Source organism: Punica granatum, unplaced genomic scaffold (assembly GCF_007655135.1).
Source record: "Punica granatum isolate Tunisia-2019 unplaced genomic scaffold, ASM765513v2 Contig00577, whole genome shotgun sequence".
Lineage (NCBI taxonomy): Eukaryota > Viridiplantae > Streptophyta > Magnoliopsida > Myrtales > Lythraceae > Punica > Punica granatum.
The window spans coordinates 14,596-35,780 of NW_022204424.1; the positions used below are offsets into that span (position 1 = coordinate 14,596).

Here is a 21,185-nt window from a genome sequence, read left to right on the forward strand (position 1 = left end):
GATTCCCGTCCAACGTCGGACAGTTTCCCGAGCAGCAAAAAAAAATTAAAAAGGAGGGGTGCAACACGAGGACTTCCCAGGAGGTCACCCATCCTAGTACTACTCTCGCCCAAGCACGCTTAACTTCGGAGTTCTGATGGGATCCGGTGCATTAGTGCTGGTATGATCGCACCCGTCAACCTTTGCGCTCGAATTCACTTTGTTCCTCCGTAGAGCTAATGAAAAAAAAATGCAAAAATAATCGCAGAAACGAAAGAAAAAAGTATCGAGTGCATAGCACGTGCCCAAAACATTAACCGTAACGATCGGATTCCCGTCCAACGTCGGACAGTTTCCCGAGCAGCAAAAAAAAATTAAAAAGGAGGGGTGCAACACGAGGACTTCCCAGGAGGTCACCCATCCTAGTACTACTCTCGCCCAAGCACGCTTAACTTCGGAGTTCTGATGGGATCCGGTGCATTAGTGCTGGTATGATCGCACCCGTCAACCTTTGCGCTCGAATTCACTTTGTTCCTCCGTAGAGCTAATGAAAAAAAAATGCAAAAATGAGCGCAGAAACGAAAGAAAAAAAAATCGAGTGCATTTCACAACGAACCTTACGCCTTTTGCGAGTGAGCACGTGCCCAAAACATTAACCGTAACGATGGGATTCCCGTCCAACGTCGGACAGTTTCCCGAGCAGCAAAAAAAAATTAAAAAGGAGGGGTGCAACACGAGGACTTCCCAGGAGGTCACCCATCCTAGTACTACTCTCGCCCAAGCACGCTTAACTTCGGAGTTCTGATGGGATCCGGTGCATTAGTGCTGGTATGATCGCACCCGTCAACCTTTGCGCTCGAATTCACTTTGTTCCTCCGTAGAGCTAATGAAAAAAAAATGCAAAAATGAGCGCAGAAACGAAAGAAAAAAAGTATCGAGTGCATTTCACAACGAACCTTACGCCTTTTGCGAGTGAGCACGTGCCCAAAACATTAACCGTAACGATGGGATTCCCGTCCAACGTCGGACAGTTTCCCGAGCAGCAAAAAAAAATTAAAAAGGAGGGGTGCAACACGAGGACTTCCCAGGAGGTCACCCATCCTAGTACTACTCTCGCCCAAGCACGCTTAACTTCGGAGTTCTGATGGGATCCGGTGCATTAGTGCTGGTATGATCGCACCCGTCAACCTTTGCGCTCGAATTCACTTTGTTCCTCCGTAGAGCTAATGAAAAAAAAATGCAAAAATAATCGCAGAAACGAAAGAAAAAAAGTATCGAGTGCATAGCACGTGCCCAAAACATTAACCGTAACGATCGGATTCCCGTCCAACGTCGGACAGTTTCCCGAGCAGCAAAAAAAAATTAAAAAGGAGGGGTGCAACACGAGGACTTCCCAGGAGGTCACCCATCCTAGTACTACTCTCGCCCAAGCACGCTTAACTTCGGAGTTCTGATGGGATCCGGTGCATTAGTGCTGGTATGATCGCACCCGTCAACCTTTGCGCTCGAATTCACTTTGTTCCTCCGTAGAGCTAATGAAAAAAAAATGCAAAAATGAGCGCAGAAACGAAAGAAAAAAAATCGAGTGCATTTCACAACGAACCTTACGCCTTTTGCGAGTGAGCACGTGCCCAAAACATTAACCGTAACGATGGGATTCCCGTCCAACGTCGGACAGTTTCCCGAGCAGCAAAAAAAATTAAAAAGGAGGGGTGCAACACGAGGACTTCCCAGGAGGTCACCCATCCTAGTACTACTCTCGCCCAAGCACGCTTAACTTCGGAGTTCTGATGGGATCCGGTGCATTAGTGCTGGTATGATCGCACCCGTCAACCTTTGCGCTCGAATTCACTTTGTTCCTCCGTAGAGCTAATGAAAAAAAAATGCAAAAATGATCGCAGAAACGAAAGAAAAAAGTATCGAGTGCATAGCACGTGCCCAAAACATTAACCGTAACGATCGGATTCCCGTCCAACGTCGGACAGTTTCCCGAGCAGCAAAAAAAAATTAAAAAGGAGGGGTGCAACACGAGGACTTCCCAGGAGGTCACCCATCCTAGTACTACTCTCGCCCAAGCACGCTTAACTTCGGAGTTCTGATGGGATCCGGTGCATTAGTGCTGGTATGATCGCACCCGTCAACCTTTGCGCTCGAATTCACTTTGTTCCTCCGTAGAGCTAATGAAAAAAAAATGCAAAAATATCGCAGAAACGAAAGAAAAAAAGTATCGAGTGCATAGCACGTGCCCAAAACATTAACCGTAACGATGGATTCCCGTCCAACGTCGGACAGTTTCCCGAGCAGCAAAAAAAAATTAAAAAGGAGGGGTGCAACACGAGGACTTCCCAGGAGGTCACCCATCCTAGTACTACTCTCGCCCAAGCACGCTTAACTTCGGAGTTCTGATGGGATCCGGTGCATTAGTGCTGGTATGATCGCACCCGTCAACCTTTGCGCTCGAATTCACTTTGTTCCTCCGTAGAGCTAATGAAAAAAAAATGCAAAAATGAGCGCAGAAACGAAAGAAAAAAAGTATCGAGTGCATTTCACAACGAACCTCACGCCTTTTGCGAGTGAGCACGTGCCCAAAACATTAACCGTAACGATGGGATTCCCGTCCAACGTCGGACAGTTTCCCGAGCAGCAAAAAAAAATTAAAAAGGAGGGGTGCAACACGAGGACTTCCCAGGAGGTCACCCATCCTAGTACTACTCTCGCCCAAGCACGCTTAACTTCGGAGTTCTGATGGGATCCGGTGCATTAGTGCTGGTATGATCGCACCCGTCAACCTTTGCGCTCGAATTCACTTTGTTCCTCCGTAGAGCTAATGAAAAAAAAATGCAAAAATGAGCGCAGAAACGAAAGAAAAAAAGTATCGAGTGCATTTCACAACGAACCTTACGCCTTTTGCGAGTGAGCACGTGCCCAAAACATTAACCGTAACGATGGGATTCCCGTCCAACGTCGGACAGTTTCCCGAGCAGCAAAAAAAATTAAAAAGGAGGGGTGCAACACGAGGACTTCCCAGGAGGTCACCCATCCTAGTACTACTCTCGCCCAAGCACGCTTAACTTCGGAGTTCTGATGGGATCCGGTGCATTAGTGCTGGTATGATCGCACCCGTCAACCTTTGCGCTCGAATTCACTTTGTTCCTCCGTAGAGCTAATGAAAAAAAAATGCAAAAATGAGCGCAGAAACGAAAGAAAAAAAATCGAGTGCATTTCACAACGAACCTTACGCCTTTTGCGAGTGAGCACGTGCCCAAAACATTAACCGTAACGATGGGATTCCCGTCCAACGTCGGACAGTTTCCCGAGCAGCAAAAAAAAATTAAAAAGGAGGGGTGCAACACGAGGACTTCCCAGGAGGTCACCCATCCTAGTACTACTCTCGCCCAAGCACGCTTAACTTCGGAGTTCTGATGGGATCCGGTGCATTAGTGCTGGTATGATCGCACCCGTCAACCTTTGCGCTCGAATTCACTTTGTTCCTCCGTAGAGCTAATGAAAAAAAATGCAAAAATGAGCGCAGAAACGAAAGAAAAAAAGTATCGAGTGCATTTCACAACGAACCTTACGCCTTTTGCGAGTGAGCACGTGCCCAAAACATTAACCGTAACGATGGGATTCCCGTCCAACGTCGGACAGTTTCCCGAGCAGCAAAAAAAAATTAAAAAGGAGGGGTGCAACACGAGGACTTCCCAGGAGGTCACCCATCCTAGTACTACTCTCGCCCAAGCACGCTTAACTTCGGAGTTCTGATGGGATCCGGTGCATTAGTGCTGGTATGATCGCACCCGTCAACCTTTGCGCTCGAATTCACTTTGTTCCTCCGTAGAGCTAATGAAAAAAAAATGCAAAAATGATCGCAGAAACGAAAGAAAAAAAGTATCGAGTGCATAGCACGTGCCCAAAACATTAACCGTAACGATCGGATTCCCGTCCAACGTCGGACAGTTTCCCGAGCAGCAAAAAAAAATTAAAAAGGAGGGGTGCAACACGAGGACTTCCCAGGAGGTCACCCATCCTAGTACTACTCTCGCCCAAGCACGCTTAACTTCGGAGTTCTGATGGGATCCGGTGCATTAGTGCTGGTATGATCGCACCCGTCAACCTTTGCGCTCGAATTCACTTTGTTCCTCCGTAGAGCTAATGAAAAAAAAATGCAAAAATGAGCGCAGAAACGAAAGAAAAAAAGTATCGAGTGCATTTCACAACGAACCTTACGCCTTTTGCGAGTGAGCACGTGCCCAAAACATTAACCGTAACGATGGGATTCCCGTCCAACGTCGGACAGTTTCCCGAGCAGCAAAAAAAAATTAAAAGGAGGGGTGCAACACGAGGACTTCCCAGGAGGTCACCCATCCTAGTACTACTCTCGCCCAAGCACGCTTAACTTCGGAGTTCTGATGGGATCCGGTGCATTAGTGCTGGTATGATCGCACCCGTCAACCTTTGCGCTCGAATTCACTTTGTTCCTCCGTAGAGCTAATGAAAAAAAAATGCAAAAATGATCGCAGAAACGAAAGAAAAAAAAGTATCGAGTGCATAGCACGTGCCCAAAACATTAACCGTAACGATGGGATTCCCGTCCAACGTCGGACAGTTTCCCGAGCAGCAAAAAAAAATTAAAAAGGAGGGGTGCAACACGAGGACTTCCCAGGAGGTCACCCATCCTAGTACTACTCTCGCCCAAGCACGCTTAACTTCGGAGTTCTGATGGGATCCGGTGCATTAGTGCTGGTATGATCGCACCCGTCAACCTTTGCGCTCGAATTCACTTTGTTCCTCCGTAGAGCTAATGAAAAAAAAATGCAAAAATGATCGCAGAAACGAAAGAAAAAAAGTATCGAGTGCATAGCACGTGCCCAAAACATTAACCGTAACGATGGGATTCCCGTCCAACGTCGGACAGTTTCCCGAGCAGCAAAAAAAAATTAAAAAGGAGGGGTGCAACACGAGGACTTCCCAGGAGGTCACCCATCCTAGTACTACTCTCGCCCAAGCACGCTTAACTTCGGAGTTCTGATGGGATCCGGTGCATTAGTGCTGGTATGATCGCACCCGTCAACCTTTGCGCTCGAATTCACTTTGTTCCTCCGTAGAGCTAATGAAAAAAAAATGCAAAAATGAGCGCAGAAACGAAAGAAAAAAAGTATCGAGTGCATTTCACAACGAACCTTACGCCTTTTGCGAGTGAGCACGTGCCCAAAACATTAACCGTAACGATGGGATTCCCGTCCAACGTCGGACAGTTTCCCGAGCAGCAAAAAAAAATTAAAAAGGAGGGGTGCAACACGAGGACTTCCCAGGAGGTCACCCATCCTAGTACTACTCTCGCCCAAGCACGCTTAACTTCGGAGTTCTGATGGGATCCGGTGCATTAGTGCTGGTATGATCGCACCCGTCAACCTTTGCGCTCGAATTCACTTTGTTCCTCCGTAGAGCTAATGAAAAAAAAATGCAAAAATGAGCGCAGAAACGAAAGAAAAAAAGTATCGAGTGCATTTCACAACGAACCTTACGCCTTTTGCGAGTGAGCACGTGCCCAAAACATTAACCGTAACGATGGATTCCCGTCCAACGTCGGACAGTTTCCCGAGCAGCAAAAAAAAATTAAAAAGGAGGGGTGCAACACGAGGACTTCCCAGGAGGTCACCCATCCTAGTACTACTCTCGCCCAAGCACGCTTAACTTCGGAGTTCTGATGGGATCCGGTGCATTAGTGCTGGTATGATCGCACCCGTCAACCTTTGCGCTCGAATTCACTTTGTTCCTCCGTAGAGCTAATGAAAAAAAAATGCAAAAATGAGCGCAGAAAAACGAAAGAAAAAAAGTATCGAGTGCATTTCACAACGAACCTACGCCTTTTGCGAGTGAGCACGTGCCCAAAACATTAACCGTAACGATGGGATTCCCGTCCAACGTCGGACAGTTTCCCGAGCAGCAAAAAAAAATTAAAAAGGAGGGGTGCAACACGAGGACTTCCCAGGAGGTCACCCATCCTAGTACTACTCTCGCCCAAGCACGCTTAACTTCGGAGTTCTGATGGGATCCGGTGCATTAGTGCTGGTATGATCGCACCCGTCAACCTTTGCGCTCGAATTCACTTTGTTCCTCCGTAGAGCTAATGAAAAAAAAATGCAAAATGAGCGCAGAAACGAAAGAAAAAAAGTATCGAGTGCATTTCACAACGAACCTACGCCTTTTGCGAGTGAGCACGTGCCCAAAACATTAACCGTAACGATGGGATTCCCGTCCAACGTCGGACAGTTTCCCGAGCAGCAAAAAAAAATTAAAAAGGAGGGGTGCAACACGAGGACTTCCCAGGAGGTCACCCATCCTAGTACTACTCTCGCCCAAGCACGCTTAACTTCGGAGTTCTGATGGGATCCGGTGCATTAGTGCTGGTATGATCGCACCCGTCAACCTTTGCGCTCGAATTCACTTTGTTCCTCCGTAGAGCTAATGAAAAAAAAATGCAAAAATGAGCGCAGAAACGAAAAAAAAAAATCGAGTGCATTTCACAACGAACCTTACGCCTTTTGCGAGTGAGCACGTGCCCAAAACATTAACCGTAACGATGGGATTCCCGTCCAACGTCGGACAGTTTCCCGAGCAGCAAAAAAAAATTAAAAAGGAGGGGTGCAACACGAGGACTTCCCAGGAGGTCACCCATCCTAGTACTACTCTCGCCCAAGCACGCTTAACTTCGGAGTTCTGATGGGATCCGGTGCATTAGTGCTGGTATGATCGCACCCGTCAACCTTTGCGCTCGAATTCACTTTGTTCCTCCGTAGAGCTAATGAAAAAAAAATGCAAAAATGAGCGCAGAAACGAAAGAAAAAAAAGTATCGAGTGCATTTCACAACGAACCTCACGCCTTTTGCGAGTGAGCACGTGCCCAAAACATTAACCGTAACGATGGGATTCCCGTCCAACGTCGGACAGTTTCCCGAGCAGCAAAAAAAAATTAAAAAGGAGGGGGTGCAACACGAGGACTTCCCAGGAGGTCACCCATCCTAGTACTACTCTCGCCCAAGCACGCTTAACTTCGGAGTTCTGATGGGATCCGGTGCATTAGTGCTGGTATGATCGCACCCGTCAACCTTTGCGCTCGAATTCACTTTGTTCCTCCGTAGAGCTAATGAAAAAAAAATGCAAAAATGATCGCAGAAACGAAAGAAAAAAAGTATCGAGTGCATAGCACGTGCCCAAAACATTAACCGTAACGATGGGATTCCCGTCCAACGTCGGACAGTTTCCCGAGCAGCAAAAAAAAATTAAAAAGGAGGGGTGCAACACGAGGACTTCCCAGGAGGTCACCCATCCTAGTACTACTCTCGCCCAAGCACGCTTAACTTCGGAGTTCTGATGGGATCCGGTGCATTAGTGCTGGTATGATCGCACCCGTCAACCTTTGCGCTCGAATTCACTTTGTTCCTCCGTAGAGCTAATGAAAAAAAAATGCAAAAATGAGCGCAGAAACGAAAGAAAAAAAGTATCGAGTGCATTTCACAACGAACCTCACGCCTTTTGCGAGTGAGCACGTGCCCAAAACATTAACCGTAACGATGGGATTCCCGTCCAACGTCGGACAGTTTCCCGAGCAGCAAAAAAAAAATTAAAAAGGAGGGGTGCAACACGAGGACTTCCCAGGAGGTCACCCATCCTAGTACTACTCTCGCCCAAGCACGCTTAACTTCGGAGTTCTGATGGGATCCGGTGCATTAGTGCTGGTATGATCGCACCCGTCAACCTTTGCGCTCGAATTCACTTTGTTCCTCCGTAGAGCTAATGAAAAAAAAATGCAAAAATGATCGCAGAAACGAAAGAAAAAAAAGTATCGAGTGCATAGCACGTGCCCAAAACATTAACCGTAACGATCGGATTCCCGTCCAACGTCGGACAGTTTCCCGAGCAGCAAAAAAAAATTAAAAAGGAGGGGTGCAACACGAGGACTTCCCAGGAGGTCACCCATCCTAGTACTACTCTCGCCCAAGCACGCTTAACTTCGGAGTTCTGATGGGATCCGGTGCATTAGTGCTGGTATGATCGCACCCGTCAACCTTTGCGCTCGAATTCACTTTGTTCCTCCGTAGAGCTAATGAAAAAAAAATGCAAAAATGAGCGCAGAAACGAAAGAAAAAAAGTATCGAGTGCATAGCACGTGCCCAAAACATTAACCGTAACGATGGGATTCCCGTCCAACGTCGGACAGTTTCCCGAGCAGCAAAAAAAAATTAAAAAGGAGGGGTGCAACACGAGGACTTCCCAGGAGGTCACCCATCCTAGTACTACTCTCGCCCAAGCACGCTTAACTTCGGAGTTCTGATGGGATCCGGTGCATTAGTGCTGGTATGATCGCACCCGTCAACCTTTGCGCTCGAATTCACTTTGTTCCTCCGTAGAGCTAATGAAAAAAAAATGCAAAAATGAGCGCAGAAACGAAAGAAAAAAAGTATCGAGTGCATTTCACAACGAACCTACGCCTTTGCGAGTGAGCACGTGCCCAAAACATTAACCGTAACGATGGGATTCCCGTCCAACGTCGGACAGTTTCCCGAGCAGCAAAAAAAAATTAAAAAGGAGGGGTGCAACACGAGGACTTCCCAGGAGGTCACCCATCCTAGTACTACTCTCGCCCAAGCACGCTTAACTTCGGAGTTCTGATGGGATCCGGTGCATTAGTGCTGGTATGATCGCACCCGTCAACCTTTGCGCTCGAATTCACTTTGTTCCTCCGTAGAGCTAATGAAAAAAAAATGCAAAAATGAGCGCAGAAACGAAAGAAAAAAAGTATCGAGTGCATTTCACAACGAACCTCACGCCTTTTGCGAGTGAGCACGTGCCCAAAACATTAACCGTAACGATGGGATTCCCGTCCAACGTCGGACAGTTTCCCGAGCAGCAAAAAAAAATTAAAAAGGAGGGGTGCAACACGAGGACTTCCCAGGAGGCACCCAGGTCACCATCCTCTCGCTACACGCAAACTTCCAAGCACGCTTAACTTCGGAGTTCTGATGGGATCCGGTGCATTAGTGCTGGTATGATCGCACCCGTCAACCTTTGCGCTCGAATTCACTTTGTTCCTCCGTAGAGCTAATGAAAAAAAAAAATGCAAAAAAATGAGCGCAGAAGAAAGAGAACGAAGAAAAAAAGTATCGAGTGCATTTCACAACGAACCTCACGCCTTTTGCGAGTGAGCACGTGCCCAAAACATTAACCGTAACGATGGGATTCCCGTCCAACGTCGGACAGTTTCCCGAGCAGCAAAAAAAAAATTAAAAAGGAGGGGGTTGCAACACGAGGACTTCCCAGGAGGTCACCCATCCTAGTACTACTCTCGCCCAAGCACGCTTAACTTCGGAGTTCTGATGGGATCCGGTGCATTAGTGCTGGTATGATCGCACCCGTCAACCTTTGCGCTCGAATTCACTTTGTTCCTCCGTAGAGCTAATGAAAAAAAAATGCAAAATGAGCGCAGAAAGAAAGAAACGAAAGAAAAAAAATCGAGTGCATTTCACAACGAACCTTACGCCTTTTGCGAGTGAGCACGTGCCCAAAAATTAACCGTAACGATGGGATTCCCGTCCAACGTCGGACAGTTTCCCGAGCAGCAAAAAAAAATTAAAAAGGAGGGGTGCAACACGAGGACTTCCCAGGAGGTCACCCATCCTAGTACTACTCTCGCCAAAGCACGCTTAACTTCGGAGTTCTGATGGGATCCGGTGCATTAGTGCTGGTATGATCGCACCCGTCAACCTTTGCGCTCGAATTCACTTTGTTCCTCCGTAGAGCTAATGAAAAAAAAATGCAAAAAATGAGCGCAGAAACGAAAGAAAAAAAGTATCGAGTGCATTTCACACGAACCTTACGCCTTTGCGAGTGAGCACGTGCCCAAAACATTAACCGTAACGATGGGATTCCCGTCCAACGTCGGACAGTTTCCGACGAGCAGCAAAAAAAATTAAAAAGGAGGGGTTGCAACACGAGGACTTCCCAGGAGGTCACCCATCCTAGTACTACTCTCGCCCAAGCACGCTTAACTTCGGAGTTCTGATGGGATCCGGTGCATTAGTGCTGGTATGATCGCACCCGTCAACCTTTGCGCTCGAATTCACTTTGTTCCTCCGTAGAGCTAATGAAAAAAAAAATGCAAAAATGATCGCAGAAGAAACGAAAGAAAAAAAGTATCGAGTGCATAGCAGTGCCCAAAACATTAAACGTAACGATGGGATTCCCGTCCAACGTCGGACAGTTTCCGAGCAGCAAAAAAAAAATTAAAAAGGAGGGGTGCAACACGAGGACTTCCCAGGAGGTCACCCATCCTAGTACTACTCTCGCCCAAGCACGCTTAACTTCGGAGTTCTGATGGGATCCGGTGCATTAGTGCTGGTATGATCGCACCGTCAACCTTTGTGCTCGAATTCACTTTGTTCCTCCGTAGAGCTAATGAAAAAAAAATGCAAAAATAATCGCAGAAACGAAAAGAAAAAAAGTATCGAGTGCATAGCACGTGCCCAAAACATTAACCGTAACGATGGGATTCCCGTCCAACGTCGGACAGTTTCCCGAGCAGCAGCAAAAAAAAATTAAAAAGGAGGGGTGCAACACGAGGACTTCCCAGGAGGTCACCCATCTAGTACTACTCTCGCCCAAGCACGCTTAACTTCGGAGTTCTGATGGGATCCGGTGCATTAGTGCTGGTATGATCGCACCCGTCAACCTTTGCGCTCGAATTCACTTTGTTCCTCCGTAGAGCTAATGAAAAAAAAAATGCAAAAATGAGCGCAGAAAGAAACGAAAGAAAAAAAGTATCGAGTGCATTCACAACGAACTCACGCCTTTGCGAGTGAGCACGTGCCCAAAACATTAACCGTAACGATGGGATTCCCGTCCAACGTCGGACAGTTTCCGAGCAGCCAAAAAAAAATTAAAAAGGAGGGGTGCAACACGAGGACTTCCCAGGAGGTCACCCATCCTAGTACTACTCTCGCCCAAGCACGCTTAACTTCGGAGTTCTGATGGGATCCGGTGCATTAGTGCTGGTATGATCGCACCCGTCAACCTTTGCGCTCGAATTCACTTTGTTCCTCCGTAGAGCTAATGAAAAAAAAAAATGCAAAAAAAAGAAACGAAGAAAACGAAAGAAAAAAAGTATCGAGTGCATAGCACGTGCCCAAAAACATTAACCGTAACGATCGGATTCCCGTCCAACGTCGGACAGTTTCCGAGCAGCAAAAAAAAATTAAAAAGGAGGGGTGCAAAACGAGGACTTCCCAGGAGGTCACCCATCCTAGTACTACTCTCGCCCAAGCACGCTTAACTTCGGAGTTCTGATGGGATCCGGTGCATTAGTGCTGGTATGATCGCACCCGTCAACCTTTGCGCTCGAATTCACTTTGTTCCTCCGTAGAGCTAATGAAAAAAAAATGCAAAAATGAGCGCAGAAACGAAACGAAAGAAAAAAAAAATCGAGTGCATTTCACAACGAACTTACGCCTTTTGCGAGTGAGCACGTGCCCAAAACATTAACCGTAACGATGGGATTCCCGTCCAACGTCGGACAGTTTCCCGAGCAGCAAAAAAAAATTAAAAAGGAGGGGTGCAACACGAGGACTTCCCAGGAGGTCACCCATCCTAGTACTACTCTCGCCCAAGCACGCTTAACTTCGGAGTTCTGATGGGATCCGGTGCATTAGTGCTGGTATGATCGCACCCGTCAACCTTTGCGCTCGAATTCACTTTGTTCCTCCGTAGAGCTAATGAAAAAAAAATGCAAAAAATGATCGCAGAAAAGAAACGAAAGAAAAAAGTAAGTATCGAGTGCATAGCACGTGCCCAAAACATTAACCGTAACGATCGGATTCCCGTCCAACGTCGGACAGTTTCCCGAGCAGCAAAAAAAAAATTAAAAAGGAGGGGTGCAACACGAGGACTTCCCAGGAGGTCACCCATCCTAGTACTACTCTCGCCCAAGCACGCTTAACTTCGGAGTTCTGATGGGATCCGGTGCATTAGTGCTGGTATGATCGCACCCGTCAACCTTTGCGCTCGAATTCACTTTGTTCCTCCGTAGAGCTAATGAAAAAAAAATGCAAAAATGAGCGCAGAGAAGAAACGAAAGAAAAAAAGTATTACGATTTGCGAGTGAGCACGTGCCCAAAACATTAACCGTAACGATGGGATTCCCGTCCAACGTCGGACAGTTTCCCGAGCAGCAAAAAAAAATTAAAAAGGAGGGGTGCAACACGAGGACTTCCCAGGAGGTCACCCATCCTAGTATACTCTCGCCCAAGCACGCTTAACTTCGGAGTTCTGATGGGATCCGGTGCATTAGTGCTGGTATGATCGCACCCGTCAACCTTTGCGCTCGAATTCACTTTGTTCCTCCGTAGAGCTAATGAAAAAAAAATGCAAAAATGAGCGCAGAAACGAAAAAAAAAAAGTATCGAGTGCATTTCACAACGAACTTACGCCTTTTGCGAGTGAGCACGTGCCCAAAACATTAACCGTAACGATGGGATTCCCGTCCAACGTCGGACAGTTTCCCGAGCAGCAAAAAAAAATTAAAAAGGAGGGGTGCAACACGAGGACTTCCCAGGAGGTCACCCATCCTAGTACTACTCTCGCCCAAGCACGCTTAACTTCGGAGTTCTGATGGGATCCGGTGCATTAGTGCTGGTATGATCGCACCCGTCAACCTTTGCGCTCGAATTCACTTTGTTCCTCCGTAGAGCTAATGAAAAAAAAATGCAAAAATGAGCGCAGAAACGAAAGAAAAAAAGTATCGAGTGCATTTCACAACGAACCTTACGCCTTTGCGAGTGAGCACGTGCCCAAAACATTAACCGTAACGATGGGATTCCCGTCCAACGTCGGACAGTTTCCCGAGCAGCAAAAAAAAATTAAAAAGGAGGGGTGCAACACGAGGACTTCCCAGGAGGTCACCCATCCTAGTACTACTCGCCCAAGCACGCTTAACTTCGGAGTTCTGATGGGATCCGGTGCATTAGTGCTGGTATGATCGCACCCGTCAACCTTTGCGCTCGAATTCACTTTGTTCCTCCGTAGAGCTAATGAAAAAAAAAATGCAAAAATGAGCGCAGAAAGAAAGAGAAACGAAAGAAAAAAAAGTATCGAGTGCATAGCACGTGCCCAAAACATTAACCGTAACGATGGGATTCCCGTCCAACGTCGGACAGTTTCCCGAGCAGCAAAAAAAAATTAAAAAGGAGGGGGTGCAACACGAGGACTTCCCAGGAGGTCACCCATCCTAGTACTACTCTCGCCCAAGCACGCTTAACTTCGGAGTTCTGATGGGATCCGGTGCATTAGTGCTGGTATGATCGCACCCGTCAACCTTTGCGCTCGAATTCACTTTGTTTCCTCCGTAGAGCTAATGAAAAAAAAAATGCAAAAATGAGCGCAGAAAAACGAAAGAAAAAAGTATCGAGTGCATTTCACAACGAACCTTACGCCTTTTGCGAGTGAGCACGTGCCCAAAACATTAACCGTAACGATGGGATTCCCGTCCAACGTCGGACAGTTTCCCGAGCAGCAAAAAAAAATTAAAAAGGAGGGGTGCAACACGAGGACTTCCCAGGAGGTCACCCATCCTAGTACTACTCTCGCCCAAGCACGCTTAACTTCGGAGTTCTGATGGGATCCGGTGCATTAGTGCTGGTATGATCGCACCCGTCAACCTTTGCGCTCGAATTCACTTTGTTCCTCCGTAGAGCTAATGAAAAAAAAATGCAAAAATGAGCGCAGAGAAAGAAACGAAAGAAAAAAATATCGAGTGCATTTCACACACGAACCTTACGCCTTTTGCGAGTGAGCACGTGCCCAAAACATTAACCGTAACGATGGGATTCCCGTCCAACGTCGGACAGTTTCCCGAGCAGCAAAAAAAAAAATTAAAAGGAGGGGTGCAACACGAGGACTTCCCAGGAGGTCACCCATCCTAGTACTACTCTCGCCCAAGCACGCTTAACTTCGGAGTTCTGATGGGATCCGGTGCATTAGTGCTGGTATGATCGCACCCGTCAACCTTTGCGCTCGAATTCACTTTGTTCCTCCGTAGAGCTAATGAAAAAAAAATGCAAAAATGAGCGCAGAAAGAAACGAAAGAAAAAAATCGAGTGCATTCACAACGAATACGCCTTTTGCGAGTGAGCACGTGCCCAAAACATTAACCGTAACGATGGGATTCCCGTCCAACGTCGGACAGTTTCCCGAGCAGCAAAAAAAAATTAAAAAAGGGGGGTGCAACACGAGGACTTCCCAGGAGGTCACCCATCCTAGTACTACTCTCGCCCAAGCACGCTTAACTTCGGAGTTCTGATGGGATCCGGTGCATTAGTGCTGGTATGATCGCACCCGTCAACCTTTGCGCTCGAATTCACTTTGTTCCTCCGTAGAGCTAATGAAAAAAAAATGCAAAAATGAGCGCAGAAACGAAAGAAAAAAAAAGTATCGAGTGCATTTCACAACGAACCTTACGCCTTTGCGAGTGAGCACGTGCCCAAAACATTAACCGTAACGATGGGATTCCCGTCCAACGTCGGACAGTTTCCCGAGCAGCAAAAAAAAATTAAAAAGGAGGGGTGCAACACGAGGACTTCCCAGGAGGTCACCCATCCTAGTACTACTCTCGCCCAAGCACGCTTAACTTCGGAGTTCTGATGGGATCCGGTGCATTAGTGCTGGTATGATCGCACCCGTCAACCTTTGCGCTCGAATTCACTTTGTTCCTCCGTAGAGCTAATGAAAAAAAAATGCAAAAATGATCGCAGAGAACGAAAAAGAAAAAAAAGTATCGAGTGCATAGCACGTGCCCAAAACATTAACCGTAACGATGGGATTCCCGTCCAACGTCGGACAGTTTCCCGAGCAGCAAAAAAAAAATTAAAAAGGAGGGGTGCAACACGAGGACTTCCCAGGAGGTCACCCATCCTAGTACTACTCTCGCCCAAGCACGCTTAACTTCGGAGTTCTGATGGGATCCGGTGCATTAGTGCTGGTATGATCGCACCCGTCAACCTTTGCGCTCGAATTCACTTTGTTCCTCCGTAGAGCTAATGAAAAAAAAATGCAAAAATGAGCGCAGAAACGAAAGAAAAAAAGTATCGAGTGATAGCACGTGCCCAAAAACATTAACCGTAACGATGGGATTCCCGTCCAAACGTCGGACAGTTTCCCGAGCAGCAAAAAAAATTAAAAAGGAGGGGTGCAACACGAGGACTTCCCAGGAGGTCACCCATCCTAGTACTACTCTCGCCCAAGCACGCTTAACTTCGGAGTTCTGATGGGATCCGGTGCATTAGTGCTGGTATGATCGCACCCGTCAACCTTTGCGCTCGAATTCACTTTGTTCCTCCGTAGAGCTAATGAAAAAAAAAAATGCAAAAATGACGCAGAGAAGAAACGAAAGAAAAAAAGTATCGAGTGCATTTCACAACGAACCTTACGCCTTTTGCGAGTGAGCACGTGCCCAAAACATTAACCGTAACGATGGGATTCCCGTCCAACGTCGGACAGTTTCCCGAGCAGCAAAAAAAAATTAAAAAGGAGGGGTGCAACACGAGGACTTCCCAGGAGGTCACCCATCCTAGTACTACTCTCGCCCAAGCACGCTTAACTTCGGAGTTCTGATGGGATCCGGTGCATTAGTGCTGGTATGATCGCACCCGTCAACCTTTGCGCTCGAATTCACTTTGTTCCTCCGTAGAGCTAATGAAAAAAAAATGCAAAAATGAGCGAGAGAAAGAAAGAAAGAAACGAAAGAAAAAAGTCGAGTGCATTTCACAACGAACCTTACGCCTTTTGCGAGTGAGCACGTGCCCAAAACATTAACCGTAACGATGGGATTCCCGTCCAACGTCGGACAGTTTCCCGAGCAGCAAAAAAAAAATTAAAAAGGAGGGGTGTGCAACACGAGGACTTCCCAGGAGGTCACCCATCCTAGTACTACTCTCGCCCAAGCACGCTTAACTTCGGAGTTCTGATGGGATCCGGTGCATTAGTGCTGGTATGATCGCACCCGTCAACCTTTGCGCTCGAATTCACTTTGTTCCTCCGTAGAGCTAATGAAAAAAAAATGCAAAAATGAGCGCAGAGAAACGAAAGAAAAAAAGTATCGAGTGCATTTACAACGAACTTACGCCTTTTGCGAGTGAGCACGTGCCCAAAACATTAACCGTAACGATCGGATTCCCGTCCAACGTCGGACAGTTTCCCGAGAGCAGCAAAAAAAAATTAAAAAGGAGGGGTGCAACACGAGGACTTCCCAGGAGGTCACCCATCCTAGTACTACTCTCGCCCAAGCACGCTTAACTTCGGAGTTCTGATGGGATCCGGTGCATTAGTGCTGGTATGATCGCACCCGTCAACCTTTGCGCTCGAATTCACTTTGTTCCTCCGTAGAGCTAATGAAAAAAAAATGCAAAAATAGAGCGCAGAAACGAAAGAAAAAAAGTATCGAGTGCATTTCACACGAACCTTACGCCTTTTGCGAGTGAGCACGTGCCCAAAACATTAACCGTAACGATCGGATTCCCGTCCAACGTCGGACAGTTTCCCGAGCAGCAAAAAAAAATTAAAAAGGAGGGGTGCAACACGAGGACTTCCCAGGAGGTCACCCATCCTAGTACTACTCTCGCCCAAGCACGCTTAACTTCGGAGTTCTGATGGGATCCGGTGCATTAGTGCTGGTATGATCGCACCCGTCAACCTTTGCGCTCGAATTCACTTTTCCTCCGTAGAGCTAATGAAAAAAAAATGCAAAAATGAGCGCAGAAACGAAAGAAAAAAAGTATCGAGTGCATTTCACAACGAACCTTACGCCTTTTGCGAGTGAGCACGTGCCAAAAACATTAACCGTAACGATGGGATTCCCGTCCAACGTCGGACAGTTTCCCGAGCAGCAAAAAAAAAATTAAAAAGGAGGGGTGCAACACGAGGACTTCCCAGGAGGTCACCCATCCTAGTACTACTCTCGCCCAAGCACGCTTAACTTCGGAGTTCTGATGGGATCCGGTGCATTAGTGCTGGTATGATCGCACCGTCAACCTTTGCGCTCGAATTCACTTTGTTCCTCCGTAGAGCTAATGAAAAAAAATGCAAAAATGAGCGCAGAAACGAAAGAAAAAAAGTATCGAGTGCATAGCACGTGCCTAAAACATTAACCGTAACGATCGGATTCCCGTCCAACGTCGGACAGTTTCCCGAGCAGCAAAAAAAAATTAAAAAGGAGGGGTGCAACACGAGGACTTCCCAGGAGGTCACCCATCCTAGTACTACTCTCGCCCAAGCACGCTTAACTTCGGAGTTCTGATGGGATCCGGTGCATTAGTGCTGGTATGATCGCACCCGTCAACCTTTGCGCTCGAATTCACTTTGTTTCTCCGTAGAGCTAATGAAAAAAAAATGCAAAAATGATCGCAGAAACGAAAGAAAAAAAGTTCGAGTGCATAGCACGTGCCCAAAACATTAACCGTAACGATGGGATTCCCGTCCAACGTCGGACAGTTTCCCGAGCAGCAGCAAAAAAAAATTAAAAAGGAGGGGTGCAACACGAGGACTTCCCAGGAGGTCACCCATCCTAGTACTACTCTCGCCCAAGCACGCTTAACTTCGGAGTTCTGATGGGATCCGGTGCATTAGTGCTGGTATGATCGCACCCGTCAACCTTTGCGCTCGAATTCACTTTGTTCCTCCGTAGAGCTAATGAAAAAAAAAATGCAAAAATGAGCGCAGAAAAGAAACAAAGAGAAAAAGAAAGAAAAAAAAAAGTATCGAGTGCATTTCACAACGAACCTTACGCCTTTTGCGAGTGAGTGAGCACGTGCCCAAAACATTAACCGTAACGATGGGATTCCCGTCCAACGTCGGACAGTTTCCCGAGCAGCAAAAAAAAAAATTAAAAAGGAGGGGTGCAACACGAGGACTTCCCAGGAGGTCACCCATCCTAGTACTACTCTCGCCCAAGCACGCTTAACTTCGGAGTTCTGATGGGATCCGGTGCATTAGTGCTGGTATGATCGCACCCGTCAACCTTTGCGCTCGAATTCACTTTGTTCCTCCGTAGAGCTAATGAAAAAAAAATGCAAAAATGAGCGCAGAAGAAGAAACGAAAGAAAAAAGTATCGAGTGCATTTCACAACGAACCTTACGCCTTTTGCGAGTGAGCACGTGCCCAAAACATTAACCGTAACGATGGATTCCCGTCCAACGTCGGACAGTTTCCCGAGCAGCAAAAAAAATTAAAAAGGAGGGGTGCAACACGAGGACTTCCCAGGAGGTCACCCATCCTAGTACTACTCTCGCCCAAGCACGCTTAACTTCGGAGTTCTGATGGGATCCGGTGCATTAGTGCTGGTATGATCGCACCCGTCAACCTTTGCGCTCGAATTCACTTTGTTCCTCCGTAGAGCTAATGAAAAAAAAAATGCAAAAAATGAGCGCAGAAAGAAAAACGAAAGAAAAAAAAGTATCGAGTGCATAGCACGTGCCCAAAACATTAACCGTAACGATGGGATTCCCGTCCAACGTCGGACAGTTTCCCGAGCAGCAAAAAAAATTAAAAAGGAGGGGGTGCAACACGAGGACTTCCCAGGAGGTCACCCATCCTAGTACTACTCTCGCCCAAGCACGCTTAACTTCGGAGTTCTGATGGGATCCGGTGCATTAGTGCTGGTATGATCGCACCCGTCAACCTTTGCGCTCGAATTCACTTTGTTCCTCCGTAGAGCTAATGAAAAAAAAAATGCAAAAATAAGAGCAGAAAGAAGAAACGAAAGAAAAAAAAGTATCGAGTGCATTTCACAACGAACCTTACGCCTTTTGCGAGTGAGCACGTGCCCAAAACATTAACCGTAACGATGGGATTCCCGTCCAACGTCGGACAGTTTCCCGAGCAGCAAAAAAAAATTAAAAAGGAGGGGTGTGCAAACGAGGAGGACTTCCCAGGAGGTCACCCATCCTAGTACTACTCTCGCCCAAGCACGCTTAACTTCGGAGTTCTGATGGGATCCGGTGCATTAGTGCTGGTATGATCGCACCCGTCAACCTTGCGCTCGAATTCACTTTGTTCCTCCGTAGAGCTAATGAAAAAAAAAATGCAAAATGAGCGCAGAAAGAAAGAAGAAGAAAACGAAAGAAAAAAAGTATCGAGTGCATTCACAACGAACCTTACGCCTTTTGCGAGTGAGCACGTGCCCAAAACATTAACCGTAACGATGGGATTCCCGTCCAACGTCGGACAGTTTCCCGAGCAGCAAAAAAAAATTAAAAAGGAGGGGGGGGCTTGCAACACGAGGACTTCCCAGGAGGTCACCCATCCTAGTACTACTCTCGCCCAAGCACGCTTAACTTCGGAGTTCTGATGGGATCCGGTGCATTAGTGCTGGTATGATCGCACACCCGTCAACCTTTGCGCTCGAATTCACTTTGTTCCTCCGTAGAGCTAATGAAAAAAAAATGCAAAAATGAGCGCAGAGAAACGAAAGAAAAAAAATATCGAGTGCATTTCACAACGAACCTTACGCCTTTTGCGAGTGAGCACGTGCCCAAAACATTAACCGTAACGATGGGATTCCCGTCCAACGTCGGACAGTTTCCCGAGCAGCAAAAAAAAAAAATTAAAAAGGAGGGGTGCAACACGAGGACTTCCCAGGAGGTCACCCATCCTAGTACTACTCTCGCCCAAGCACACTTAACTTCGGAGTTCTGATGGGATCCGGTGCATTAGTGCTGGTATGATCGCACCCGTCAACCTTTGCGCTCGAATTCACTTTGTTCCTCCGTAGAGCTAATGAAAAAAAAATGCAAAAAATGAGCGCAAAATAGAGAAGAGAAGAAAAAGAAAGAAAAAAAAAGTATCGAGTGCATTTCACAACGAACCTTACGCCTTTTGCGAGTGAGCACGTGCCCAAAACATTAACCGTAACGATGGATTCCCGTCCAACGTCGGACAGTTTCCCGAGCAGCAAAAAAAAAATTAAAAAGGAGGGGTGCAACACGAGGACTTCCCAGGAGGTCACCCATCCTAGTACTACTCTCGCCCAAGCACGCTTAACTTCGGAGTTCTGATGGGATCCGGTGCATTAGTGCTGGTATGATCGCACCCGTCAACCTTTGCGCTCGAATTCACTTTGTCCTCCGTAGAGCTAATGAAAAAAAAAATGCAAAAATGAGCGCAGAGAAGAAAGAAACGAAAGTAAAAAAAGTTATTTCGAGTGCGATGAGCACGTGCCCAAAACATTAAACCGTAACGATGGATTCCCGTCCAACGTCGGACAGTTTCCCGAGCAGCAAAAAAAAATTAAAAAGGAGGGGTGCAACACGAGGACTTCCCAGGAGGTCACCCATCCTAGTACTACTCTCGCCCAAGCACGCTTAACTTCGGAGTTCTGATGGGATCCGGTGCATTAGTGCTGGTATGATCGCACCCGTCAACCTTTGTGCTCGAATTCACTTTGTTCCTCCGTAGAGCTAATGAAAAAAAAATGCAAAAAAAAAAATAAAGCAGAAAAGAAAGAGAAACGAAAGAAAAAAAGCCGAGTGCATAGCACGTGGCACCAAAACATTAACCGTAACGATGGATTCCCCGTCCAACGTCGGACAGTTTCCAGAGCAGCAAAAAAAAATTAAAAAGGAGGGGTTGCAACACGAGGACTTCCCAGGAGGTCACCCATCCTAGTACTACTCTCGCCCAAGCACGCTTAACTTCGGAGTTCTGATGGGATCCGGTGCATTAGTGCTGGTATGATCGCACCCGTCAACCTTTGCGCTCGAATTCACTTTGTTCCTCCGTAGAGCTAATGAAAAAAAAAATGCAAAAATGAGCGCAGAAAGAAGAGAAGAAACGAAAGAAAAAAAGTATCGAGTGCATTTCACAACGAACTTACGCCTTTTGCGAGTGAGCACGTGCCCAAAACATTAACCGTAACGATGGGATTCCCGTCCAACGTCGGACAGTTCCCGAGCAGCAAAAAAAAATTAAAAAGGAGGGGTGCAACACGAGGACTTCCCAGGAGGTCACCCATCCTAGTACTACTCTCGCCCAAGCACGCTTAACTTCGGAGTTCTGATGGGATCGGTGCATTAGTGCTGGTATGATCGCACCAGTCAACCTTTGCGCTCGAATTCACTTTGTTCCTCCGTAGAGCTAATGAAAAAAAAATGCAAAAATGATCAGC

At 46.9% G+C, this 21,185-nt stretch overlaps 63 non-coding genes and 1 pseudogene across 63 annotated transcripts; all 64 read right to left on the reverse strand.

Annotated features, from left to right (window-relative positions):
* Nucleotides 1-55: 55 nt before the first annotated feature.
* Nucleotides 56-174, reverse strand: LOC116191307. Its single transcript, XR_004153408.1, has one exon. It is a non-coding gene; the product is annotated as a 5S ribosomal RNA (ribosomal RNA).
* A 189-nt stretch (nucleotides 175-363) lies between these two features.
* LOC116191308 lies at nucleotides 364-482 on the reverse strand. The gene has a single exon (XR_004153409.1). It is a non-coding gene; the product is annotated as a 5S ribosomal RNA (ribosomal RNA).
* A 220-nt stretch (nucleotides 483-702) lies between these two features.
* On the reverse strand, nucleotides 703-821 carry LOC116191309. The gene has a single exon (XR_004153410.1). It is a non-coding gene; the product is annotated as a 5S ribosomal RNA (ribosomal RNA).
* Nucleotides 822-1,042: 221 nt separating this feature from the next.
* LOC116191310 lies at nucleotides 1,043-1,161 on the reverse strand. Its single transcript, XR_004153411.1, has one exon. It is a non-coding gene; the product is annotated as a 5S ribosomal RNA (ribosomal RNA).
* A 190-nt stretch (nucleotides 1,162-1,351) lies between these two features.
* Nucleotides 1,352-1,470, reverse strand: LOC116191311. Its single transcript, XR_004153412.1, has one exon. It is a non-coding gene; the product is annotated as a 5S ribosomal RNA (ribosomal RNA).
* Nucleotides 1,471-1,688: 218 nt separating this feature from the next.
* LOC116191312 lies at nucleotides 1,689-1,807 on the reverse strand. The gene has a single exon (XR_004153413.1). It is a non-coding gene; the product is annotated as a 5S ribosomal RNA (ribosomal RNA).
* Nucleotides 1,808-1,996: 189 nt separating this feature from the next.
* On the reverse strand, nucleotides 1,997-2,115 carry LOC116191313. Its single transcript, XR_004153414.1, has one exon. It is a non-coding gene; the product is annotated as a 5S ribosomal RNA (ribosomal RNA).
* A 188-nt stretch (nucleotides 2,116-2,303) lies between these two features.
* On the reverse strand, nucleotides 2,304-2,422 carry LOC116191314. The gene has a single exon (XR_004153415.1). It is a non-coding gene; the product is annotated as a 5S ribosomal RNA (ribosomal RNA).
* A 221-nt stretch (nucleotides 2,423-2,643) lies between these two features.
* Nucleotides 2,644-2,762, reverse strand: LOC116191316. The gene has a single exon (XR_004153417.1). It is a non-coding gene; the product is annotated as a 5S ribosomal RNA (ribosomal RNA).
* Nucleotides 2,763-2,982: 220 nt separating this feature from the next.
* LOC116191318 lies at nucleotides 2,983-3,101 on the reverse strand. Its single transcript, XR_004153418.1, has one exon. It is a non-coding gene; the product is annotated as a 5S ribosomal RNA (ribosomal RNA).
* Nucleotides 3,102-3,320: 219 nt separating this feature from the next.
* LOC116191319 lies at nucleotides 3,321-3,439 on the reverse strand. Its single transcript, XR_004153419.1, has one exon. It is a non-coding gene; the product is annotated as a 5S ribosomal RNA (ribosomal RNA).
* A 220-nt stretch (nucleotides 3,440-3,659) lies between these two features.
* On the reverse strand, nucleotides 3,660-3,778 carry LOC116191320. Its single transcript, XR_004153420.1, has one exon. It is a non-coding gene; the product is annotated as a 5S ribosomal RNA (ribosomal RNA).
* Nucleotides 3,779-3,968: 190 nt separating this feature from the next.
* On the reverse strand, nucleotides 3,969-4,087 carry LOC116191321. The gene has a single exon (XR_004153421.1). It is a non-coding gene; the product is annotated as a 5S ribosomal RNA (ribosomal RNA).
* A 220-nt stretch (nucleotides 4,088-4,307) lies between these two features.
* Nucleotides 4,308-4,426, reverse strand: LOC116191208. Its single transcript, XR_004153315.1, has one exon. It is a non-coding gene; the product is annotated as a 5S ribosomal RNA (ribosomal RNA).
* Nucleotides 4,427-4,617: 191 nt separating this feature from the next.
* On the reverse strand, nucleotides 4,618-4,736 carry LOC116191209. The gene has a single exon (XR_004153316.1). It is a non-coding gene; the product is annotated as a 5S ribosomal RNA (ribosomal RNA).
* Nucleotides 4,737-4,926: 190 nt separating this feature from the next.
* LOC116191210 lies at nucleotides 4,927-5,045 on the reverse strand. The gene has a single exon (XR_004153317.1). It is a non-coding gene; the product is annotated as a 5S ribosomal RNA (ribosomal RNA).
* A 221-nt stretch (nucleotides 5,046-5,266) lies between these two features.
* Nucleotides 5,267-5,385, reverse strand: LOC116191211. Its single transcript, XR_004153318.1, has one exon. It is a non-coding gene; the product is annotated as a 5S ribosomal RNA (ribosomal RNA).
* A 220-nt stretch (nucleotides 5,386-5,605) lies between these two features.
* LOC116191212 lies at nucleotides 5,606-5,724 on the reverse strand. The gene has a single exon (XR_004153319.1). It is a non-coding gene; the product is annotated as a 5S ribosomal RNA (ribosomal RNA).
* A 222-nt stretch (nucleotides 5,725-5,946) lies between these two features.
* LOC116191214 lies at nucleotides 5,947-6,065 on the reverse strand. Its single transcript, XR_004153321.1, has one exon. It is a non-coding gene; the product is annotated as a 5S ribosomal RNA (ribosomal RNA).
* Nucleotides 6,066-6,284: 219 nt separating this feature from the next.
* Nucleotides 6,285-6,403, reverse strand: LOC116191215. Its single transcript, XR_004153322.1, has one exon. It is a non-coding gene; the product is annotated as a 5S ribosomal RNA (ribosomal RNA).
* Nucleotides 6,404-6,621: 218 nt separating this feature from the next.
* On the reverse strand, nucleotides 6,622-6,740 carry LOC116191216. Its single transcript, XR_004153323.1, has one exon. It is a non-coding gene; the product is annotated as a 5S ribosomal RNA (ribosomal RNA).
* Nucleotides 6,741-6,963: 223 nt separating this feature from the next.
* Nucleotides 6,964-7,082, reverse strand: LOC116191217. Its single transcript, XR_004153324.1, has one exon. It is a non-coding gene; the product is annotated as a 5S ribosomal RNA (ribosomal RNA).
* Nucleotides 7,083-7,272: 190 nt separating this feature from the next.
* Nucleotides 7,273-7,391, reverse strand: LOC116191218. The gene has a single exon (XR_004153325.1). It is a non-coding gene; the product is annotated as a 5S ribosomal RNA (ribosomal RNA).
* Nucleotides 7,392-7,613: 222 nt separating this feature from the next.
* On the reverse strand, nucleotides 7,614-7,732 carry LOC116191219. Its single transcript, XR_004153326.1, has one exon. It is a non-coding gene; the product is annotated as a 5S ribosomal RNA (ribosomal RNA).
* A 191-nt stretch (nucleotides 7,733-7,923) lies between these two features.
* Nucleotides 7,924-8,042, reverse strand: LOC116191220. The gene has a single exon (XR_004153327.1). It is a non-coding gene; the product is annotated as a 5S ribosomal RNA (ribosomal RNA).
* A 190-nt stretch (nucleotides 8,043-8,232) lies between these two features.
* On the reverse strand, nucleotides 8,233-8,351 carry LOC116191221. The gene has a single exon (XR_004153328.1). It is a non-coding gene; the product is annotated as a 5S ribosomal RNA (ribosomal RNA).
* A 219-nt stretch (nucleotides 8,352-8,570) lies between these two features.
* LOC116191222 lies at nucleotides 8,571-8,689 on the reverse strand. Its single transcript, XR_004153329.1, has one exon. It is a non-coding gene; the product is annotated as a 5S ribosomal RNA (ribosomal RNA).
* Nucleotides 8,690-8,910: 221 nt separating this feature from the next.
* Nucleotides 8,911-9,040, reverse strand: LOC116191275 (annotated as a pseudogene).
* A 235-nt stretch (nucleotides 9,041-9,275) lies between these two features.
* On the reverse strand, nucleotides 9,276-9,394 carry LOC116191255. The gene has a single exon (XR_004153359.1). It is a non-coding gene; the product is annotated as a 5S ribosomal RNA (ribosomal RNA).
* A 225-nt stretch (nucleotides 9,395-9,619) lies between these two features.
* On the reverse strand, nucleotides 9,620-9,738 carry LOC116191263. The gene has a single exon (XR_004153367.1). It is a non-coding gene; the product is annotated as a 5S ribosomal RNA (ribosomal RNA).
* A 222-nt stretch (nucleotides 9,739-9,960) lies between these two features.
* On the reverse strand, nucleotides 9,961-10,079 carry LOC116191256. Its single transcript, XR_004153360.1, has one exon. It is a non-coding gene; the product is annotated as a 5S ribosomal RNA (ribosomal RNA).
* A 193-nt stretch (nucleotides 10,080-10,272) lies between these two features.
* Nucleotides 10,273-10,391, reverse strand: LOC116191259. Its single transcript, XR_004153363.1, has one exon. It is a non-coding gene; the product is annotated as a 5S ribosomal RNA (ribosomal RNA).
* Nucleotides 10,392-10,584: 193 nt separating this feature from the next.
* On the reverse strand, nucleotides 10,585-10,702 carry LOC116191264. The gene has a single exon (XR_004153368.1). It is a non-coding gene; the product is annotated as a 5S ribosomal RNA (ribosomal RNA).
* A 223-nt stretch (nucleotides 10,703-10,925) lies between these two features.
* On the reverse strand, nucleotides 10,926-11,044 carry LOC116191223. The gene has a single exon (XR_004153330.1). It is a non-coding gene; the product is annotated as a 5S ribosomal RNA (ribosomal RNA).
* Nucleotides 11,045-11,240: 196 nt separating this feature from the next.
* On the reverse strand, nucleotides 11,241-11,359 carry LOC116191251. Its single transcript, XR_004153356.1, has one exon. It is a non-coding gene; the product is annotated as a 5S ribosomal RNA (ribosomal RNA).
* A 225-nt stretch (nucleotides 11,360-11,584) lies between these two features.
* On the reverse strand, nucleotides 11,585-11,703 carry LOC116191225. Its single transcript, XR_004153332.1, has one exon. It is a non-coding gene; the product is annotated as a 5S ribosomal RNA (ribosomal RNA).
* Nucleotides 11,704-11,903: 200 nt separating this feature from the next.
* On the reverse strand, nucleotides 11,904-12,022 carry LOC116191226. Its single transcript, XR_004153333.1, has one exon. It is a non-coding gene; the product is annotated as a 5S ribosomal RNA (ribosomal RNA).
* Nucleotides 12,023-12,223: 201 nt separating this feature from the next.
* LOC116191267 lies at nucleotides 12,224-12,341 on the reverse strand. Its single transcript, XR_004153371.1, has one exon. It is a non-coding gene; the product is annotated as a 5S ribosomal RNA (ribosomal RNA).
* Nucleotides 12,342-12,561: 220 nt separating this feature from the next.
* On the reverse strand, nucleotides 12,562-12,680 carry LOC116191228. Its single transcript, XR_004153334.1, has one exon. It is a non-coding gene; the product is annotated as a 5S ribosomal RNA (ribosomal RNA).
* A 220-nt stretch (nucleotides 12,681-12,900) lies between these two features.
* LOC116191269 lies at nucleotides 12,901-13,017 on the reverse strand. The gene has a single exon (XR_004153373.1). It is a non-coding gene; the product is annotated as a 5S ribosomal RNA (ribosomal RNA).
* Nucleotides 13,018-13,220: 203 nt separating this feature from the next.
* On the reverse strand, nucleotides 13,221-13,339 carry LOC116191229. The gene has a single exon (XR_004153335.1). It is a non-coding gene; the product is annotated as a 5S ribosomal RNA (ribosomal RNA).
* A 224-nt stretch (nucleotides 13,340-13,563) lies between these two features.
* Nucleotides 13,564-13,682, reverse strand: LOC116191230. The gene has a single exon (XR_004153336.1). It is a non-coding gene; the product is annotated as a 5S ribosomal RNA (ribosomal RNA).
* Nucleotides 13,683-13,910: 228 nt separating this feature from the next.
* Nucleotides 13,911-14,029, reverse strand: LOC116191231. Its single transcript, XR_004153337.1, has one exon. It is a non-coding gene; the product is annotated as a 5S ribosomal RNA (ribosomal RNA).
* A 218-nt stretch (nucleotides 14,030-14,247) lies between these two features.
* LOC116191232 lies at nucleotides 14,248-14,366 on the reverse strand. The gene has a single exon (XR_004153338.1). It is a non-coding gene; the product is annotated as a 5S ribosomal RNA (ribosomal RNA).
* Nucleotides 14,367-14,588: 222 nt separating this feature from the next.
* LOC116191233 lies at nucleotides 14,589-14,707 on the reverse strand. The gene has a single exon (XR_004153339.1). It is a non-coding gene; the product is annotated as a 5S ribosomal RNA (ribosomal RNA).
* A 195-nt stretch (nucleotides 14,708-14,902) lies between these two features.
* On the reverse strand, nucleotides 14,903-15,021 carry LOC116191234. Its single transcript, XR_004153340.1, has one exon. It is a non-coding gene; the product is annotated as a 5S ribosomal RNA (ribosomal RNA).
* A 190-nt stretch (nucleotides 15,022-15,211) lies between these two features.
* Nucleotides 15,212-15,330, reverse strand: LOC116191235. Its single transcript, XR_004153341.1, has one exon. It is a non-coding gene; the product is annotated as a 5S ribosomal RNA (ribosomal RNA).
* Nucleotides 15,331-15,557: 227 nt separating this feature from the next.
* Nucleotides 15,558-15,676, reverse strand: LOC116191237. The gene has a single exon (XR_004153343.1). It is a non-coding gene; the product is annotated as a 5S ribosomal RNA (ribosomal RNA).
* A 234-nt stretch (nucleotides 15,677-15,910) lies between these two features.
* Nucleotides 15,911-16,029, reverse strand: LOC116191253. Its single transcript, XR_004153358.1, has one exon. It is a non-coding gene; the product is annotated as a 5S ribosomal RNA (ribosomal RNA).
* Nucleotides 16,030-16,252: 223 nt separating this feature from the next.
* On the reverse strand, nucleotides 16,253-16,371 carry LOC116191239. The gene has a single exon (XR_004153344.1). It is a non-coding gene; the product is annotated as a 5S ribosomal RNA (ribosomal RNA).
* A 221-nt stretch (nucleotides 16,372-16,592) lies between these two features.
* LOC116191240 lies at nucleotides 16,593-16,711 on the reverse strand. The gene has a single exon (XR_004153345.1). It is a non-coding gene; the product is annotated as a 5S ribosomal RNA (ribosomal RNA).
* A 220-nt stretch (nucleotides 16,712-16,931) lies between these two features.
* LOC116191261 lies at nucleotides 16,932-17,050 on the reverse strand. The gene has a single exon (XR_004153365.1). It is a non-coding gene; the product is annotated as a 5S ribosomal RNA (ribosomal RNA).
* Nucleotides 17,051-17,238: 188 nt separating this feature from the next.
* On the reverse strand, nucleotides 17,239-17,357 carry LOC116191241. The gene has a single exon (XR_004153346.1). It is a non-coding gene; the product is annotated as a 5S ribosomal RNA (ribosomal RNA).
* Nucleotides 17,358-17,549: 192 nt separating this feature from the next.
* LOC116191242 lies at nucleotides 17,550-17,668 on the reverse strand. The gene has a single exon (XR_004153347.1). It is a non-coding gene; the product is annotated as a 5S ribosomal RNA (ribosomal RNA).
* A 247-nt stretch (nucleotides 17,669-17,915) lies between these two features.
* Nucleotides 17,916-18,034, reverse strand: LOC116191243. The gene has a single exon (XR_004153348.1). It is a non-coding gene; the product is annotated as a 5S ribosomal RNA (ribosomal RNA).
* A 224-nt stretch (nucleotides 18,035-18,258) lies between these two features.
* On the reverse strand, nucleotides 18,259-18,377 carry LOC116191244. Its single transcript, XR_004153349.1, has one exon. It is a non-coding gene; the product is annotated as a 5S ribosomal RNA (ribosomal RNA).
* Nucleotides 18,378-18,576: 199 nt separating this feature from the next.
* Nucleotides 18,577-18,695, reverse strand: LOC116191245. Its single transcript, XR_004153350.1, has one exon. It is a non-coding gene; the product is annotated as a 5S ribosomal RNA (ribosomal RNA).
* A 232-nt stretch (nucleotides 18,696-18,927) lies between these two features.
* On the reverse strand, nucleotides 18,928-19,048 carry LOC116191272. Its single transcript, XR_004153376.1, has one exon. It is a non-coding gene; the product is annotated as a 5S ribosomal RNA (ribosomal RNA).
* A 240-nt stretch (nucleotides 19,049-19,288) lies between these two features.
* Nucleotides 19,289-19,407, reverse strand: LOC116191258. The gene has a single exon (XR_004153362.1). It is a non-coding gene; the product is annotated as a 5S ribosomal RNA (ribosomal RNA).
* A 228-nt stretch (nucleotides 19,408-19,635) lies between these two features.
* LOC116191249 lies at nucleotides 19,636-19,754 on the reverse strand. Its single transcript, XR_004153354.1, has one exon. It is a non-coding gene; the product is annotated as a 5S ribosomal RNA (ribosomal RNA).
* A 240-nt stretch (nucleotides 19,755-19,994) lies between these two features.
* Nucleotides 19,995-20,113, reverse strand: LOC116191246. The gene has a single exon (XR_004153351.1). It is a non-coding gene; the product is annotated as a 5S ribosomal RNA (ribosomal RNA).
* A 205-nt stretch (nucleotides 20,114-20,318) lies between these two features.
* Nucleotides 20,319-20,437, reverse strand: LOC116191247. The gene has a single exon (XR_004153352.1). It is a non-coding gene; the product is annotated as a 5S ribosomal RNA (ribosomal RNA).
* A 207-nt stretch (nucleotides 20,438-20,644) lies between these two features.
* Nucleotides 20,645-20,763, reverse strand: LOC116191257. Its single transcript, XR_004153361.1, has one exon. It is a non-coding gene; the product is annotated as a 5S ribosomal RNA (ribosomal RNA).
* Nucleotides 20,764-20,995: 232 nt separating this feature from the next.
* LOC116191270 lies at nucleotides 20,996-21,113 on the reverse strand. The gene has a single exon (XR_004153374.1). It is a non-coding gene; the product is annotated as a 5S ribosomal RNA (ribosomal RNA).
* Between the last annotated feature and the right edge of the window lie 72 nt (nucleotides 21,114-21,185).